This window comes from Macaca mulatta, chromosome 12, assembly GCF_049350105.2.
Source record: "Macaca mulatta isolate MMU2019108-1 chromosome 12, T2T-MMU8v2.0, whole genome shotgun sequence".
NCBI lineage: Eukaryota > Metazoa > Chordata > Mammalia > Primates > Cercopithecidae > Macaca > Macaca mulatta.
This window is the reverse complement of record NC_133417.1, coordinates 108,048,995-108,067,318: the sequence shown is the minus strand read 5'-3', so window position 1 is coordinate 108,067,318 and position 18,324 is coordinate 108,048,995. Positions and strand designations below refer to the sequence as shown.

The 18,324-nt window shown below is 41.4% G+C and overlaps 1 protein-coding gene and 1 long non-coding RNA gene across 9 annotated transcripts in view; one reads left to right on the top strand and one right to left on the bottom strand.

The window, feature by feature from the left end:
• Positions 1-18,324, top strand: part of ICA1L (islet cell autoantigen 1 like) — a 104,044-nt gene that overhangs the window by 11,463 nt on the left and 74,257 nt on the right. The gene's annotated exons all lie outside the window — the stretch shown is intronic.
• Positions 6,125-10,649, bottom strand: LOC144333458 (uncharacterized). The gene is made up of 2 exons (XR_013402123.1): positions 10,413-10,649; positions 6,125-7,227 (listed from the first exon to the last, which is right to left on the bottom strand). It is a non-coding gene; the product is annotated as an uncharacterized LOC144333458 (long non-coding RNA).

The following is an 18,324-nucleotide window of genomic DNA, read 5'->3' as shown; positions in this document are numbered from 1 at the left end:
CCACCTGCCTCGGCCTCCCAAAGTGCTGGGATTACAGGCGTGAGCCACCATGCCCAGCCTAAAGTATGTTTCTTTTAAATTACATGTATTTGGGTTATACTTGTCTATCCTGTATTACAATCTCTGCTTTTTAATGGTGTTATATAGTCCATTTATATTTAATGTCATTTTTAATGTGTTTAGATTAACTGTATTGGTGTTCCTTTTCTATTTTCCCATGTAGTATTATTATTATTTTTGAGACAGAGTCTCACTCTGTGGCCCAGGCTGGAGTGCAGTGCCATGATCATAGTTTACTGTAACCTTGAACTCCTGGGCTCAAGCAATCTTCCCCACTCAGCCTCCTGAGTAGCTAGGACTACAGGTGTGTGCCACCACACCCAGCAAATTTAAAAAAAGAAGTTTTTTAGAGGCAAGGTCTCACTATGTTGCCCAGACTGGTCTTGACCTCAAGTGATCCTCTTGCCATGGTCTCCCAATGTACTGGGCATGAGCCACTGCACCCAGACAAAAATGTTCTTAATGCCTGTGAATTCAATAAATTTAAGAAAATTCCCTTAATTTTAAAGGGTCTTGGCTACTTCCTTTATGAAACTGGAATAATATAACCTGCCACTTTTAGCTTTCTGGGGATATTATGAAGACCAAATGAGATAAAATGTGTTTAAAAAGTTTTCAGTGTTCTAAAGGTATAATGATTATTATTTTAGTAAGCAGCAGTACTAACATTATCAGGAACTTTAAAATATCTTAAACTCTAAGAAAAGTACCTTTTGCATAATTTTGAATTCTTTTTGAAAAATTAAGATCCAGTCCTTTCATAAGAATATTAGGTCAAGATGGTAACCTCTCTGTGGGTAACTTAGGTGCTTAGTGTGGAGTTTGTGGGACTGGTTGAATGGTGATAAGTAATTACCATATTCTTTCTACTTTAAATAAACACAGGTTTGCATTTAATGTAATTGGATTTTCCTATGTCCGTGTCTTATTGATGTTATGTTACAGTGCCAATCATAGCACCCAGAACAAAGCTGGCATTAAATGTGCATATGAAACTGACTGTCATATTGGTACTATTTTCAAATTTCAGGTAATTTTTGTTCTGCACAAGTTATAGTATCTCTGTGTGTTTGTAAATTTCAGCTACTCTGGTCCTGGAATAGACCAGTATCTCAGTGACCAAATCATGTTTGACTAAACAGTAATTAAGATCCGATCTGAAAATATTTATATTTATAACCTGAATTCAATTCTAATATAATATTAAAGCTGATACTTTATAAAATGTATTCTTTAGGGCAGTTTGAGGGGCAGATCCTCAATTTGTCACTTGTTGGTTCGTCTTTCATATCAGTTACCCTTAATAATTTTAGTAGGCTTCATTTCATCTCAATCTATGAAAGGAGACAGACAAAAGAGCCTGTAACCTAATGTACTTATTGATTTGCCAGAGCCAAAAACCATTCCTGAATTAATGGGCGGTTGATGAAAGATTAGTCAGGCAGAGCCTTTAAAGTAGGATGTATGTGATATAGCCATCCACCACATAGCAACAGGGATATGTCCTGAGACATGTTTCCTTAGGCAATTTTGTCATTGTATGAATGTCATAGAGTGTACTTACACAAACCTAGATGGTATAGCTTGCTACACCCCTAGACTGTCTGATACAGCCTGTTGCTCCTAGGCTGTAAACCTGTATAGCATGTTCCTGTACTGAATATGGGAGGCAACTGTAACACAATGGTATTTATGTATCTAAACAAAGGAAAGGTTTGCTCAGTGGCAAACCATGGCTGTGACATCACTAGACAATAGGATTTTCTCTGCTCCATTATAATCTTTTTTAAAATAGATTTCTTTTTTTAAATTTTACTTTAAGTTCTGGGATACATGTGCAGAACATACAGGTTTGTTACGTAGGTATACATGTGTCATGGTGGTTTGCTACACCTATCAACCCGTCATCTAGGTTTTAAGCCCTGCATGAATTAGACATTTGTCCTAATGCTCTCCCACCCCTTTCTCCCAACCCCCGACAGGCCCTGGTGTGTGATGTTCCCCTCCCTGTGTCCATGTGTTCTCATTGTTCAACTCTCACTTACGAGTGAGAACATGCAGTGTTTGGTTTTCTGTTCCAGTGTTAATTTGCTGAGAATGATGGTTTCCAGCTTTGTCCATGTCCCTGCAAAGGACATGAACTCATTCTTTTTTAATGGCTGTATAGTATTCCATGTTGCATATGTGCCTCATTTTCTTTATCCAGTCTATCATTGATGGGCATTTGGGTTGGTTCCAAGTCTTTGCTATTGTAAATAGTGCTACAGTAAACGTATGTGTGCATGTGTCTTTATAGTAGAATGATTTATAATCTTTTGGGTATATACCCAGTAATGGGTCAAATGGTATTTCTGGTTCTAGATCTTTGAGGAATCGCCACACTGTCTTCCACAATGCTCCAACTAATTTACACTCCCACTAACAGGGTAAAAGCATTCCTATTTCTCTACATCCTCTCCAGCATCTGTTGTTTCCTGACTTTTTAATGATCACCATTCTAACTGGCATGAGATGGTATCTCATTGTGGTGTTGATTTGAATTTCTCTAGTGACCAGTGTTGATGAGCTTTTTTCCGTTTGTTTATTGGCCACATAAATGTCTTTTGAGAAGTGTCTGTTCACATCCTTTGCCCACTCTTTGATGGGGTTGTTTTCTTTCTTGTAAATTTGTTTAAGTTCCTTGTAGATTCTGGATATTAGACCTTTGTCAGAAGGATAGATTGCAAAAATTTTCTCCCATTCTGTAGGTTGCCTGTTCACTCCAATGATAGTTTCTTTTGCTGTGCAGAGGCTCTTTAGTTTAATTAGATCCCATTTGTCAATTTTGACTTTTGTTGCCATTGCTTTTGGTGTTTTCGTCATGAAGTATTTGCTCATTCCTATGTCCTGAATGTTATTGCCTAGGGTTTCTTCTACGATGTTTATGGTTTTAGGTCTTACATTTAAGTCTTTAATCCATCTTAAGTTAATTTTTATATAAGGTGTGAGGAAGGGGTCCAGTTTCTATTTTCTGCATATGGTTAGCCAGTTTCCCCAGCACCATTTATTAAACAGGGACTCCTTTCCCCATTGCTTGTTTTTGTCAGGCTTGTCGAAGATCAGATGGTTGTATATGTGTGGTATTATTTCTGAGGTCTCTGTTCTGTTCTATTGGTCTACATATCTTTTTTGGTACTATGCTGTTTTGGTTACTGTAGACTTGTAGTATAGTTCAAAGTCAAGTGGCATGATACCTCTTGCTTTGTTCTTTTTGCTTAGGATTGTCTTGGCTATATAGGCTCTTTTTTGGTTCCATATGAAATTTAAAGTAGTTTTTTCTAATTTTGTGAAGAAAGTCCATGGTAGCTTGATGGGAATAGCATTGAATCTATAAATTACTTTGGGCAGTATGGCCATTTTCATGATATTGATTCCTCCTATCCGTGAGCATGGAATGTCTTTCCATTTGTTTGTGTCCTCTCTTGTTTCCTTGAGCAGTGGTTTGTAGTTCTCCTTGAAGAGGTCCTTCACATCCCTTGTAACTTGTATTCCTAGGTATTTTATTTTCTTTGTAGCACCTGTGAATGGGAGTTCACTCATGGTTTGGCTCTCTGCTTGTCTATTATATAGACAATTATATTATATATGTGTATAGGAATGCTTGTGATTTTTGCACATTGATTTTGTATCCTGAGATTTTGCTGAAGTTGCTTATCAGCTTAAGGAGTTTTTGGACTGAGACGATGGAGTTTTCTAAATACACAATCATATCATCTGTAAACAGAGATAAGTTGACTCCCTCTCTTCCTATTTGAATACACTTTCTTTCATTCTCTTGCCTGATTGCCCTGGCCAGAACTTCCAATACTATGTTGAATATGAGTAATGAGAGTGGGCATCCTTATCTTGTGCTGGTTTTCAAAGGAAATGCTTCCAGCTTTTGCCCATTTAGTATGATATTGGTTATGGGTTTGTTATAAGTAGCTTTTATTATTTTGAGATATGTTCCCTCAATACCTAGTTTATTGAGAGTTTTTAGCATGAAGGGGTGTTGAATTTTATCGAAGGCCTTTTCTGCATCTATTGAGATAAATCATGTGGTTTTTGTCATTGGTTCTGTTTATGTGATGGATTATGTTTATTGATTTGCGTATGGTGAACCAATCTTTCATCCCAAGGATGAAGCAGATCATGGTGGATAAGCTTTTTGATGTGCTGCTGGATTCAGTTTGCCAGTATTTTATTGAGGATTTTTGGCATCGATGTTCATCAGGGATATTGGCCTGAAATTTTCTTCTTTTGTTGTGCCAGGTTTTGGTATCAGGATTATGCTGGCCTCATAGAATGAGTTAGGGAGGAGTCCCTCTTTTTCTTTTTCCTCCTTTTTTTTTTCTTGAGACAGAGTCTCGCTTTGTCTCCCTGGCTGGAGTGCAGTGGTGCAATCTCAGCTCACTGCAACCTCCACCTCCCGGGTTCAACCAGTTCTCTGCCTCAGCCTCCTGAGTAGCTGGGATTCTAGTCACCCGCCACCATGCCCAGCTAATTTTTTTATTTTTAGCAGAGATGGGGTTTCTCCATGTTGGCCAGGCTGGTCTTGAACTCCTGACCTTGTGATCTGTCTACCTTGGCCTCCCAAAGTGCTGGGGTTACAGGCATGAGCCACCGCGCCTGGCTGAGTCCCTCTTTTTCTGTTGTTTGGAGTAGTTTCAGAAGGAATGGTACCAGCTCCTCTTTGTACCTCTGGTAGAATTAGGCTCTGAATCCGTCTGGTCCTAGGGTTTTTTTTGGTTGGCAGGCTATTAATTACTGCCTCAATTTCAGAACTTGTTATTGGAAGGCCAGGCGCAGTGGGTCATGGTTATTGGTCTATTCAGGAATTCGACTTCTTACTGGTTTAGTCTTGGGAGGGTGTATGTGTTCAGGAATTTATCCACTTCCTCTAGATTTTCTAGTTTATTTCCATAGAGGTGTTTGTAGTATTCTGTGATGGTAGTTTGTTTTTCTTTAAGATCGGTGGTGATATCCCTTTATTATTTTTTATTGTGTCTATTTGATTCTTTTTTCTTCTTTATTAGTCTGGCTAGCGGTCTATTTTGTTAATCTTTTTAAAAAACAAGCTCCTGGATTCATTGATTTTTTTGGAGGGTTTTTTGTGTCTCTGTCTCCTTCAGTTCTGCTCTGATCTTAGTTATTTCTTGTCTTCTGCTAGCTTTTGAATTTGTTTGCTCTTGCTTCTTTAGTTCTTTTAATTGTGATGTTAGGGTGTCAATTTTAGATCTTTCCCTCATTCTGATGTGGATATTTAGTGCTATAAATTTCCTTCTTAACACTGCTTTAGCTGTGTCCCAGAGATTCTGGTACGTTGTGTCTTCGTTCTCTTTGGTTTCAAAGAACTTCTTTATTTCTGCTCTAATTTCGTTATTTGCCCAGCAGTCGTTCAGGAGCAGGTTGTTTAGTTTCCATGTAGTTGCACGGTTTTGAGTGAGTTTCTTTTTTGAGACATGTAGTTGCGCAGTTTTGAGTGAGTTTATTTTTTGAGACCTCTGCCTCCTGGGTTCAAGCAATTCTCCTGCCTTAACTTCCCAAGTAGCTGGGACTACAGGCGCCCACCACCACGCCTGGCCAATTTTTGTATTTTTAGTAGAGACGGGGTTTCACCATATTGGCCAGGCTGGTCTCAAACTCCTGACCTTGTAATCCACCCGCTTTGGCCTCCCAGAGTGCTGGGATTACAGGCCTGAGCCACGGTACCCGGCCTCAAGTGAGTTTCTTAATCCTGAGTTCTAATTTCATTGCACTATGGTCTGAGACTGTTTGTTATGATTTCTGTTCTTTTGCATTTGCTGAGGAATGTTTTATTTCCATTTATGTGGTTGATTTTAGAATACGTGCTATGTGGCACTGAGAAGAATATATATTCTGTTGATTTGGGGTGGAGAGTTCTGTAGATGTCTATTAGGTCCACTTGGTCCAGAGCTGAGTTCAAGTCCTATCCCGGCCCGCGGGATAGTCGAAGCAGGCCCTGGAGGAGGGAGTGGGAATTTGGGGAACAAGAGATACGAGAAATGGAGACAAGACAGTGCTCTGATCAAGTCTCTTTTAATGGCGGTAATGCAGTGCCTTATATACACTTGGAGGGAAAGGGGTTGGGCCAGAGGCGGAGATGATCTCATCGCAGAGGGCGTGACCAAGTAGGTATTGGTTTCTCTGGTCGAACGTCATGTTGCACCTGCGCTGTCAGGTAGTAATTTTCATGGGCGCGGGAAAAATAGGTGAAGAAGCAGCAGGAAGAGCGCCATCTTTTATGAGGTATTAATACAGGGAGAAAAGGCAAAGATAGGGAGAAGGCGTGGGGTGGAAATGAATAGAGCTCAGGCGTTCCCAATCGTCAGCTATCATTCGCTATGGCCGGGGCGTGCAGCTCCGGACAGGTCCCCCTTTTAATTATTTTATGATGAGAAAACAACCCCTCGGGAACTGCGCCTGTCTTAGGTTGGGTCAACTCATCCCCACCTTCTAGGCCCGTCATGGGATAAGGCAGCAGCAAAGGCGGCCCTCCTGTCTTAGGCTCCGATGGAGATAGTGTCCTCTTACCCGTCATTGACTGTCCAGTTCAGCACACAGGGGAGGTGGTCTTATTAAGGCAAATAAGACTCACCATTTTCAGTCATCTCAAGGCGATGATAATGGACCTGTATAGGTTTGGCCTGGAAGGCCTCGATTTGTTGTCTGACGAATGCCATAAGCTTATTAAAGATTATAGGCCCGAGAGTGAGAAAGAGTAGAAGAGTAGGTAAAGGACCAAGAAATGGCAGGAGATAGGGGAGAAGTCCATTGAGTCCAGTCCACAAGGGATTAGCGACCAGACCTTTTCTGCGCTCTTCTAGTTCTTCCTGTAAAGTCTTTATCTTATCTCTAACGATTCCGGATTTGTTGGCGTAAAAACAGCACTTTTCATTCCCATGACTGGTCTGGCATTAGGTAAGCTGTCTTGCCCGAGCAAGTCACCTGGGTGATTCTGTCTGACGGAGGTTCAGATACCTGTCCCCCTTTGCAATCACAAGGCTGGCCGTATTGTTTTCGTAATAATTCTCTTGCCTTACGAGGGTCACCAAAACCTGCATAGACTGTCACTATGTTATATAGAGCGATTATTCTCCAAAGGAATCTCATGTTAGGCTTCATTTTCTGAAAAACAAAAAGGAAAGAACTTCTCAGGGAGATTTATCTTCCCTGGACTAACAATGGTTATGATTTATTTGTCTTACCAATCTTTCAGGCAGCCATCTGGCTGCATCATTTTTTTGTGAGAAGATGCATACTGAACCTCTTCCCCAAATTAAAACTGGATCGGGGCCATGCCATGAACTATCAAATGGATCTTTCCATTTTACCATTGCAAACTGTTTTTGAGATTCAGGATGCCAGAAACGATTGGCAGCCGATTTTCCATGACTGTCCAAATTTAAAAAATTAAGGATAAACAGGGCATGATTGAGTATGTTTCTAGGGGTACCCTTCACGGGGTACCAGCTCCCCCCTTTTAATTTTGTGATAACAGTTTTTAAAGATAGATGAGCTCTTTCTACTATACCTTGTCCTTGGGGATTGTAGGGAATGCCTGTGGTATGTTTAATTTGTAGGGTATTACAGAATTGTAAAAAGGTTTTGGCTATATAACCGGGGCCATTGTCTGTTTTGATTTGTTTGGGTATTCCTAAAATAGAAAAGCAGTGCAATAAATGAGCTATGACATGTTTGGTGGCCTCTCCTGTTTGGAGAGTTGCACTGATGAATCCACTATAGGTGTCTATGCATACATGGATATATTTTAGCTGACCGAATTCTAAGTGGTGAGTAACGTCCATTTGCCAAATTTCATTGGGGATGAGTCCTCGGGGGTTAACTCCTAGATAGGGAACAGGTAAATACGTTATGCAGTTGGCGCATTGTTTAACTATTTGTCGAGCTTGTTCTCTGGTAAGTTTAAACATGAGTCTTAAGGTTTGGGCGTTTAAATGATGCAAGGCATGTGCTTTTTGTGCTTGTTGCAAATTGTCTGTAGTGACTGTGGCTATGATTTTTGTTGCCGCGTCAGCTGTTGCGTTACCTTGTGTTAAAGGTCCCGGTAATCCTGAATGTGCTCTAATATGCCCAAGAAAAAAGGGAGTAGTCCTTTTTCGGATAAGTTGTTGACATTGTAAAAATAGGTCAGCTGTGTCTGAAATATGTTTAATTTGAGGCACGGTCTCTAAGAGGGGTATTGAATGAGCCAGGTAGGTGCTGTCTGTATAAATGTTAAGTGGCTGACAAGGAAAAGCTGATAGTGCTGCAATTATAGCTTGCAATTCGACCAGCTGAGCTGATGTATAAGTGGTCTGGAATTTAACGACTACATTGTTATAAGTGTAAGCGGCAAGTCCTGTGGAAGATCCATCAGTGAAAATTAATAATGCGTCATTGAGAGGTTCTTTACTGGTAATATGGGGAAACACAAACGCATGAAGTTTGCAAAATTGAATAAGTTTGTTAGGTGGGTAATGGTTGTCAATCGCGCCAGTATAAGAAGCGCAAGCAATTGGCCAGGCTTCCGTATTTTGTAATAGCCAATGAATGTGTGATTGAGTGTAGGGCTGTATAATAGTAGAGGGTTCTTTTCCAAAGTATTTTCTACTGTTTTCTCTTCCCAAGATAATTAAATCAGCTATGGCATCATAATAAGGCAACAAAACCTTTTTAGGGGAGGAGGGCAGGTGTACCCACATAATGGGATTGTTCTGCCAAAATAGGCCAGTAGGGGTTATTGTCGTGTTAAAAATAAGGAATATTAATGGCTGAGAATAATCAATACCGGTAACAAATTGTGTTGCAATGGCATGTTCTACCTGTTGGAGTGCCATTAATGCTTCTTTAGTAATGGACCTGGGAGATTTTGGATTAGAGTCTCCTTTTAATATATCGAAAAGAGGTTTTAACTCTCCTGTAGTGAGTTTTAAGTACGGCCGAAGCCAATTTATGTCTCCCAGTAATTTTTGGAAATCATTTAAAGTTTTTAAATGATCACGACGTATAACGGCCTTTTGATTAATAATTTTGGGTCCATTAATTTGAAAACCAAGATAGGTGTATGGATCTTGTAATTGTACCTTTTCTGGGGCTATTTGTAGTCCAGCTGCTGCTAACTCTTGTTTGAGTTGAGCAAAACACTGTAAGACTTGTTTGCCAATTTCTCCTGCTATTAAAATATCATCCATATAATGTATAATATACATTTGTGCCCACGTTTTTCTGACTGGCTCTATAGCAGCAGCTACATATTTTTGACACAAGGTAGGACTATTAGCCATACCCTGAGGTAAGACTTTCCATTGATAGCGCTTCATTGGTTGTTTAAAATTTGTAGATGGAAGACTAAAGGCAAATCTTTTTTGGTCAGCAGGATGAAGGGGAATTGTAAAAAAGCAATCTTTAAGGTCAATAATGATTTTAAAATATTTTTGAGGAATCGCAACCGGTGAAGGTAATCCTGGTTGTAAGGCACCCATAAGGATCATAGTGATATTTACTGCTCTTAAATCTTGTAAGCGCAAAGCATGCCTACAAGACCAAAAACCTCATCACCTGGGTACATGGTAGATAAGTAAATAATGGTCTGCACCCCAGACGCAGCAAATCAGAAACTTGGAGGGCAGAGCTCTGCAAGCTGTGATTGAACAAGCCTCCCAGGTGAGTTTCATGCACACTGAAGGCTGAAACTCAATGAGAACCATTGTTTTAACCAATTAAAATACAATCTTCAGGTGGTTCATATACACTGCCAAAATTGAGAAAGCTTGAGAATCACTGAATAGTAATAATTATTTTCAGATGGTACTCGACAAATTTACAAAAACTGCAAACATGCAAGACCCACCCAGCCATCCGCACATCCACTGGGATCCACTCCCACTATCACCCTCGAGGGAAATGAGACCCTCCTCCATATCTTGCGGAGGCTTTGCAAGGTTAGAACGAGAGCTCACCTTTAAAATATGCTCTGTCTGAGCGACCGCAGCCATGACTTGAGGATCGACCTCCTTCCTATCTATTAAATCTCTAATGAGGTTCCAATAAGAGAAAACGGTCACAGGAATTTTTTCTGGCCCAAAAGTATTATAATAGTCCTGAAGACAATCCCCTACTCTACGCCATATTTTAATATCAATAGTTCCTTCCTGTGGGAACCAAGGGCAAGTATCTTTTACAAAATCAAAAAATTTAAACAAGTCATTACCTTTAACCTTTACTCCTCGTATCTTTAAAGCCTCTTTTAATTGTCCTACATATATTTGATGTTGGCTTAATTCTTGTCCCATTTCGGACGCGTCACTTACCTTCGATCCTGACGCGGCAGGTTCCCGCGGTGATCAGTTTAATTCCTTTTGTCTTTGTTAGCGGTCGACCATCCTTTGGCGTCCTCTTCCTCACAAAGTCCCTCGTTTCCAGGTCCCTGTTCGGGCGCCACGTCTCCCGGCCCGCGGGATAGTCGAAGCAGGCCCTGGAGGAGGGAGTGGGAATTTGGGGAACAAGAGATACGAGAAATGGAGACAAGACAGTGCTCTGATCAAGTCTCTTTTAATGGCGGTAATGCAGTGCCTTATATACACTTGGAGGGAAAGGGGTTGGGCCAGAGGCGGAGATGATCTCATCGCAGAGGGCGTGACCAAGTAGGTATTGGTTTCTCTGGTCGAACGTCATGTTGCACCTGCGCTGTCAGGTAGTAATTTTCATGGGCGCGGGAAAAATAGGTGAAGAAGAAGCAGGAAGAGCGCCATCTTTTATGAGGTATTAATACAGGGAGAAAAGGCAAAGATAGGGAGAAGGCGTGGGGTGGAAATGAATAGAGCTCAGGCATTCCCAATCGTCAGCTATCATTCGCTATGGCCGGGGCGTGCAGCTCCGGACAAAGTCCTGAATATCCTTGTTAATTTTCTGTCTCGTTTATCTGTCTCATATTGACAGTGGGGTGTTAAAGTCTCCCACTATTATTGTGTAGGAATCTAAGTCTCTTTGTAGGTCTCTAGGAACTTGTTTTATGAATCTGGTTGTTCTTGTATTGGGTGCATATATATTTAGGATAGTTAGCTCTTCTTGTTGCATTGATCCCTTTACCATTATGTAATGTCCTTCTTTGTCTTTTTTGATCTTTGTTGGTTTAAAGTCCGTTTTATCAGAAAGTAGGATTGCATCCCCTGACCTTTCTCTCTGGCTGCCCTTAACATTTTTTCCTTCGTTTCACCTTGGAGAACCTGAGATTATGTGTCTTGGGGTTGCTCTTCTCGAGGAGTATCTTAAGTGGTATTCTCTGTATTTCCTGAATTTGAATGTCAACCTGTCTTGCTAGGTTGGAGAAGTTCTCCTGGATAATATCCTGAAATGTGTTTTCCAACATGGTTCCATTCTCCCCGTCACTTTTGGGTACACCAATCAATCATAGGTTTGGTCTTTTCACATAGTCCCATATTTCTTGGGGGCTTTGTTCATTCCTTTTCATTCATTCTTCTCTAATTTTGTCTTCATGCCTTATTTCAGTAAGTTGATCTTCAATTTCTGATATCCTTTCTTCTGCTTGATTGATTCAGCTATTGGTATTTGTGAATGCTTCATGAAGTTCTCGTGCTGTGTTTTTCAGCTCCATCATTTATGTTCTTATCTAAACTGGTTATTCTAGTTAGCAGTTCCTGTAACCTTTTATCAAGGTTCTTAGCTTCCTTGCATTGGGTTAGATCATGCTCCTTTAGCTCAGAGGAGTTTGTTACTATCCACCTTCTGAAGCCTACTGCTGTCAATTCGTCAAACTCATTCTCCATCCAGTTTTGTGCCCTTGCTGGAGAGGAGTTGTCATCATTTGGAGGAGAAGAGGCACTCTGTTTTTTGGAATTTTCAGCATTTTTGTGCTGTTTTTTCCTCATCTTGGTGGATTTATCTCCCTTTGATCTTTGAGACTGATGACCTTTGGATGGGGTTTTTGTGTGTGGGGGGTCCTTTTTGTTGATGTTGATGTTATTGCTTTCTGTTTGTTAGGTTTTCTTCTAACAGGCCCCTCTTCTGCAGGTCTGCTACGGTTTGCTGCAGGTCTACTCCATACCCTGTTTGCCTGGGTATCACCAGCAGAGGCTGCAGAACAGCAAATATTGCTGCCTGCTCCTTCCTCTGAAAGCTTTGTCCCAGAGGGGCACTGGCCTGATGCCAGCTGGAGCTCTCCTATAGGTGGTGCCTGTTGACCCCTGCTGGGAAGTGTCTTCCAGTCAGGAAGCATGGGGGTCTGGGACCCACTTGAGGAGGCTGTCTGTCCCCCAGCAGAGCTCAATTGCTGTGCTGGGAGAATCCTCCTTGTCAGGATCAGATGCTCTCTTTAGAGCCGACAGGCAGGAACATTTTAAGTCTGTGAAGCTGTGCCCACAGCTGCCCCTTACCCCAGGTGCTCTGTCCCAGGGAGATGGGAGTTTTATCTAAAAGCCCCTGACTGGGGCTGCTGCCTTTCTTTCAGAGATGCCCTGCCTGGTGAGGAGGAGTCTAGAGAGGCAGTTTGACCATAGCCACTTTGCCGCACTGTGGTGAGTTCTGCCCAGTCCAAACTGCCCGGCCTCCTTAGCACTGTCAGGGGAAAACCACCTATTCAAGCCTCAGTAATGGCAGATGCCCCTACCCACCAAGCTCGATCGTCCCAGATCGACTTCAAACTGCTGTGCTGGCAGTGAGAATTTCAAGCCAGTGGTTCTTAGCTTGCTGGGCTCCATGGGAGTGGGACCCACTGAGCGAGACCACTTGGCTCCCTGGCCTCAGCCCCCTTTCCAGGGGAGTGAACAGTTTTGTCTCGCTGGGGTTCCAGGCACCACTGGGGTACCAAAAAAAAACCAAAAACAAAACTCCTGCAGGTAGCTCGGTGCCTGCCTAAACAGCCACCCAGTTTTATGCTTGAAACCCAGGGCCCTGGTGGTACAGGCACATGAGGGAATCTTCTGGTCTGTGGATTGCAAAAACTGTGGGAAAAGCGTAGTGTCTGGGCCAGATAGCACAGTCCCTCAAGGCTTCCCTTGGCTGGGACAGGGAGGGCCCCAGCTCCTTGCACTTCCTGGATGAGGCAGCGCCCCACACTGCTTCTGCTTGCCCTCTGTGAGCTGTACCCACTGCCTAACCAGTCCCAGTGAGATGAACTGGGTACCTCAGTTGGAAATGCAGAAATCACCCGCCTTCTGCACTTGTCTTGCTGGGAGCTGCAGACTGTAGCTGTTCATATTCGGCCATTTTGCCAGATCTCTGCTCTATTATAATTTTATGGGACCACTGTTGTATATATGGTCCATCATTGGCCAAAATGTCATTATGCGGTGCATGACTGTATATATCTGTACACACACAAAATATATATGTATGTATACAAAGACTAGACGTTGTCTTATTACAATAATACAACTTAAAGAGATTTATTACTTTCAGACTGTGTTTTAGAACCATGACTGAGATCAGGGGTCTACAGACTTTTTCTGTAAATGGCCAAATAGTAAATAATTTTTGCTTTGTAGGCTGTGCAATTTGCTGGATGTACCTAACTGCCTTTGTAGCAAGAAAGCAGCTAAAGACTATTTGCCAGCAGGCCATAGTTTGCCAATCAGGCCAGATCTCTGAATTGAGTTGGGACATGTTCTTAGTTAGGGAGATCATTTGCCCACAGATGACTTTTTTCTGAAATGAGTTAGAGCACTTTAGTAAACTTGTTTCAGTTCCTTTTATTAGATGGAGTCCAATACAATTGCTGTTTTTGTAGGTAAAAAAATGGCCTAATGTTGGCGATTTCACAGGGTCAACCAAAAATTTAAAAATATGCTGTTTGGCTGGGCGCAGTGGCTCACGCCTGTAATCCTAGCACTTTGGGAGACCGAGGCAAGTGGATCACCTGAGGTCAGGAGTTCGAGACCAGCCTGCCTAACACGGCGAAACCCCGTCTCTACTAAAAATACAAAAATTAGCCGGGCATGGTGCCTAATCTTACCACCTCCTCCCTTTTCCCCACTCCAGTAGTCCCCAGTGTCTACTATTCCTATCTTTATGTCCATGTGTATTCAATGTTTAGTTCCCACTTAAAAATGAAAACATGTGGCATTTGATTTTCTGTTCCTGCATTAATTTGCTTAGGATAATGGCCTCCAGCTGCATTTGTATTGCTGCAAAGGACATGATTTTGTTCTTTTTTTGTGGCTGCATAGTATTCCATGGTGTATATGTGTCACATTTTCTTTATCCAGCTCACTGTGTTTTTTTTTTTTTTTTTTTGAGACGGAGTCTTGCTGTATTACCCAGGCTGGAGCGCAGTGGCGCAATCTTGGCTCACTGCAAGCTTCGCCTCCCGGGTTCACGCCATTCTTCTGCCTCAGCCTCCTGAGTAGCTGGGACTACAGGCGCGCACCACCATGCCCTGCTAATTTTTTGTATTTTTAGTAGAGACGGGGTTTCACCATGTTAGCCAGGATGGTCTCGATCTCCTGACCTCGTGATCCGCCTGCCTCGGCCTCCCAAAGTGCTGCGAATACAGGCTTGAGCCACCGCGCCCGGCCAATCCAGCCCACTGTTGATGTGCATCTCAGTTGATGCCATGTTTTTGCTATTGAGACTAATGCTGCAGTGAACATACAAGTGCCTGTATCTTTTTGTTTACTACCCTTTCTATTTTCTTGAAAGTCTCATTTGTTCTCACTGCTTAACTATTTCTATATATATATATCAGTAGATAATTCCCATGTAATATTTCATTCTAAGCTCTGATAAAAAGTAAAATGAAAAAATATAACATGAATTCTTAAGTGCCAGCAATTTCTATTCCAAGCACTTTACATATCTTTCTCATTTAATTCTTTTTTTTGAGATGGAGTTTCGCTCTTGTTGCCCAGGCTGGAGTGCAATGGCGCGATCTCGGCTCACTACAACCTCCACCTCCTGGGTTCAAGCCATTCTCCTGCCTCAACCTCTGGAGTAGATGGGATTACAGGGGCATGCCACCACGCCCGGCCAATTTTGTATTTTTAGTAGAGACGGGTTTTCTCCATGTTGGTCAGGCTGGTCTCAAACTCCAGACCTCAGGTAATCCACCCACCTCAGCCTCCCAAAGTGCTGGGATTACAGGCATGAGCCACCATGCCCAGCCCATTTAATTCTTATAACAATCCATTTACTTCATTATTCCTATTTTACTGATGAGGAAACTAAAAGAGATTAATGTCACTTGCACGAGGTCCCACAGCTAATAAAAAAAAGTTCTTAGCTTCATCCTAGACAGTCTGACTAGAGACCCAAGCTTGAAACAATTTTTTATTACTACAGTTTTAATTACCTGTTAGAAATTTTGGAAAACTCTGATGTCCCTGATCATTTCAGATTCAAGATGTCACAGACGAAATGTCTAACCTTCCCACTTAGAGAACTGCTTCTTCTAATTGCTCTTATTTTTCTGGGGCAAAACTGCTTAATCATTATTTACCAAGTTCTATAGATATCTGCCTTCATATCCATTCTTACACTAATGCCCTTGGTCCAGGCTTTTATTAGATTATGTCTGGAATATGGAGAGATTGTTCTGAACTCTCTGTGTTTAGTCTCTCTGTTAAACAGATCTCTACAATCTACCATCAATCTGCCTTTCTCTTCTTCAGCCTGTATTTGGAACAGTATTTCCTTGCCTCCTGCTGTTAAAATCTGTTTTTCTTCAACATACAGTTCAAAGGAAATTTCACTCATGGTACCCAGCACACCAGAATTTCAGTCCTATTTCTGTTTTTTATTAGGTGTTCGATTGTTAGCAGGAGAGGGGGAGACCAGCTCCCTTACAAAGTTCATGTGATTTAATATATAGTCTTGTAATAACTATTTTAACTTCTCAGATATTTTTATATGCACTTACTGATTATTAGTCATATTTCAGGTAAGATTGCTACGTAAAACTATAAGCACTTAATATATATTTAACAATGAATGAGTGACTCACTTTTGGATAAGGGCTCGCAAGTGTTGGATAGTGTGGTATTATTTTTCATCAACATTTGCTGGTTCCTAACTTCCATAGCTCTCACTACAGTCTTGTTACAGTGTTGGGTGTGTTAGGCTTCAGGGACAGGCCTCTGACCTTCTCCTGCCTTCCTTTCAGCTGCCTTGAGACTCTCATGTGTTTCCCTAAGTTATGTGAGCCACTCTACCTCTAATCGAGCCCAAAAAGGAATCTTGGGAACCCCTACTTTAAGCTGGTGGGTCAGAAGTTCTGGATACCCTGACTTGCAACCAGTCTCTGGTCTAGTGGGAGTGGGGGCACAGTCTTAGGGTCTCTACAAAAAAAGGAAAAAAAATTAGCCGAGTGTGATGGCATGCACTTGTGGATCACCTGAGCTTGGGAGGTTGGAGCATGATGGTGCTTCTGCACTCCAGCCTGGGCAACAGAGCAAAACCTTGTCTTAAAAAAAAAAAAAAGAAAAGTATAACTGGTCTTGATAAGAAAACATTTGTACAATAATAATAGTTATTCAAATAATAGTTATACATGTTAATTGTAGCAAATTTGCTGCAGAAAACTGTCAGAAACTACAATAAACTGTCATCCATGATCCCACTGCAGAGAAAACCATTGCCGACATTTTTGAGCATTTCCTACCAGTTCCCCCCCTTCCAAAGTTGAATTATTTATCAACTGTCACCCTGAGGAATGTTGATTGTGTTTGTGAGAAAACTCATGGCTTAGGAGCCAGAGTAAGCAGGAGTACTATGTTAAACAGCAGGCTTGACTAATGTATTTTCTTAATTGCATCAAACACTAATGTTATATTAAGTCAAAAGTCTTCACAGATTATTTTTCTCAAGAGGATTTCAGTGCTTCAGTGTGCACATTAATACCAGTTCCACTTGTTTTTCAGTGATGTTATAGTAATGAGACGTTTTAAGTGAATACAAATCTACCTCTAAAGAGATTATTGATTTGTTTCATTTTACTTTAAGATTTGAATTCCAAATCCAGGAGACAGCTAACAATTTAAATACTGTATAGTGTAAAAAGGAATAAAGTATTCCTTTTTTTTAAGACAGAGTCTTGCTCTATCGCCCAGGCTGGAGTAATGGCGTGATCTCGGCTTACTGCAACCTCTGCCTCCCAGGTTCAAGTGATTCTTCTGCCTCAGCCCCCTGAGTAGCTGGGATTACAGGCACCCACCACCATGCCCAGCTTATTTGTATATTTTTAGTAGAAACAGGGTTTCACTATGTTTGCCAGGCTGGTCTTAAACTCCTGACCTCAAGTGATTCACCTGCCTCGGCCTCCCAAAGTGCTGGGATTGCAGGTGTGAGCCACCACGCCAGGCCTCAAGTATCTTTTATGAAGAAATTACTTGAGCCTATCCTTTTGCTAAATAAGAGTGAAAACTGATAGAAGCTGTAGTAGAATAATGGCCTTCCAAAGATGTCCATGTCCTAATTCCTGAAACCTATGAATATGTTACTTTCTGTGGCAAGAGACTGTGTTCAAAGAGACTTTGAATATGTAATTAAGTTAAGGATATTGAGATGGGGATATTATCCTGGGTTATTTAGGTATGTCCAATATAATCACATAGGTCTTTTTAAGGGGAAGGCAGAAAGGTCAGAAGAAAATAAGACACCATGTGATGACACACAGAATAAGAGAAAGATTAGAAGATGCTATGCTGCTGGCCTTAAAGATGGAGGAAGGGGGACCCTATGCCAGGAAATGTAAGTGGCTTCTGAAAGCTAGAAAAGACAATGAAATGGATTCTCCTCTGTAGCCTCCAGAAGAAATGCAGCCCTCTGACAACTTTATTTTATGACTCTGACCTCCAGAATGGGAAGACAGTAAATTAATTTTGTTGTAAGTTACTAAGTTTGTGATCATTTTTTATAGCAGCAATAGGAAATTAATACAGAGGGAATATATCTTTCTCATTGTTGATGTTTCCTACTATGTTAAAGGAGCTCAATTAGTTTAACTCCTAGTCTCTTTCTACCCTCTCATTTCCTCCTAGAGGAGGAGTGGCTTGTCTGGTAAATTTGGGAAGCAAAAATTGGGCAAGTTTATCTCAGTTCCTTCCTTCCTTCTCTCATATAGGGAAGCCTCTGGTGATTCAGTTGCCTCTGACTGGCTTGTTGAATTTAATTTTAGTGCTCAGTTATGAAGATTATTTGGCTCTCACAGTAAGCTATGTCCAGAAACTTGACCATTGTCAGTAGCAAAAATTATGTGTTGGCTTCCAGCTA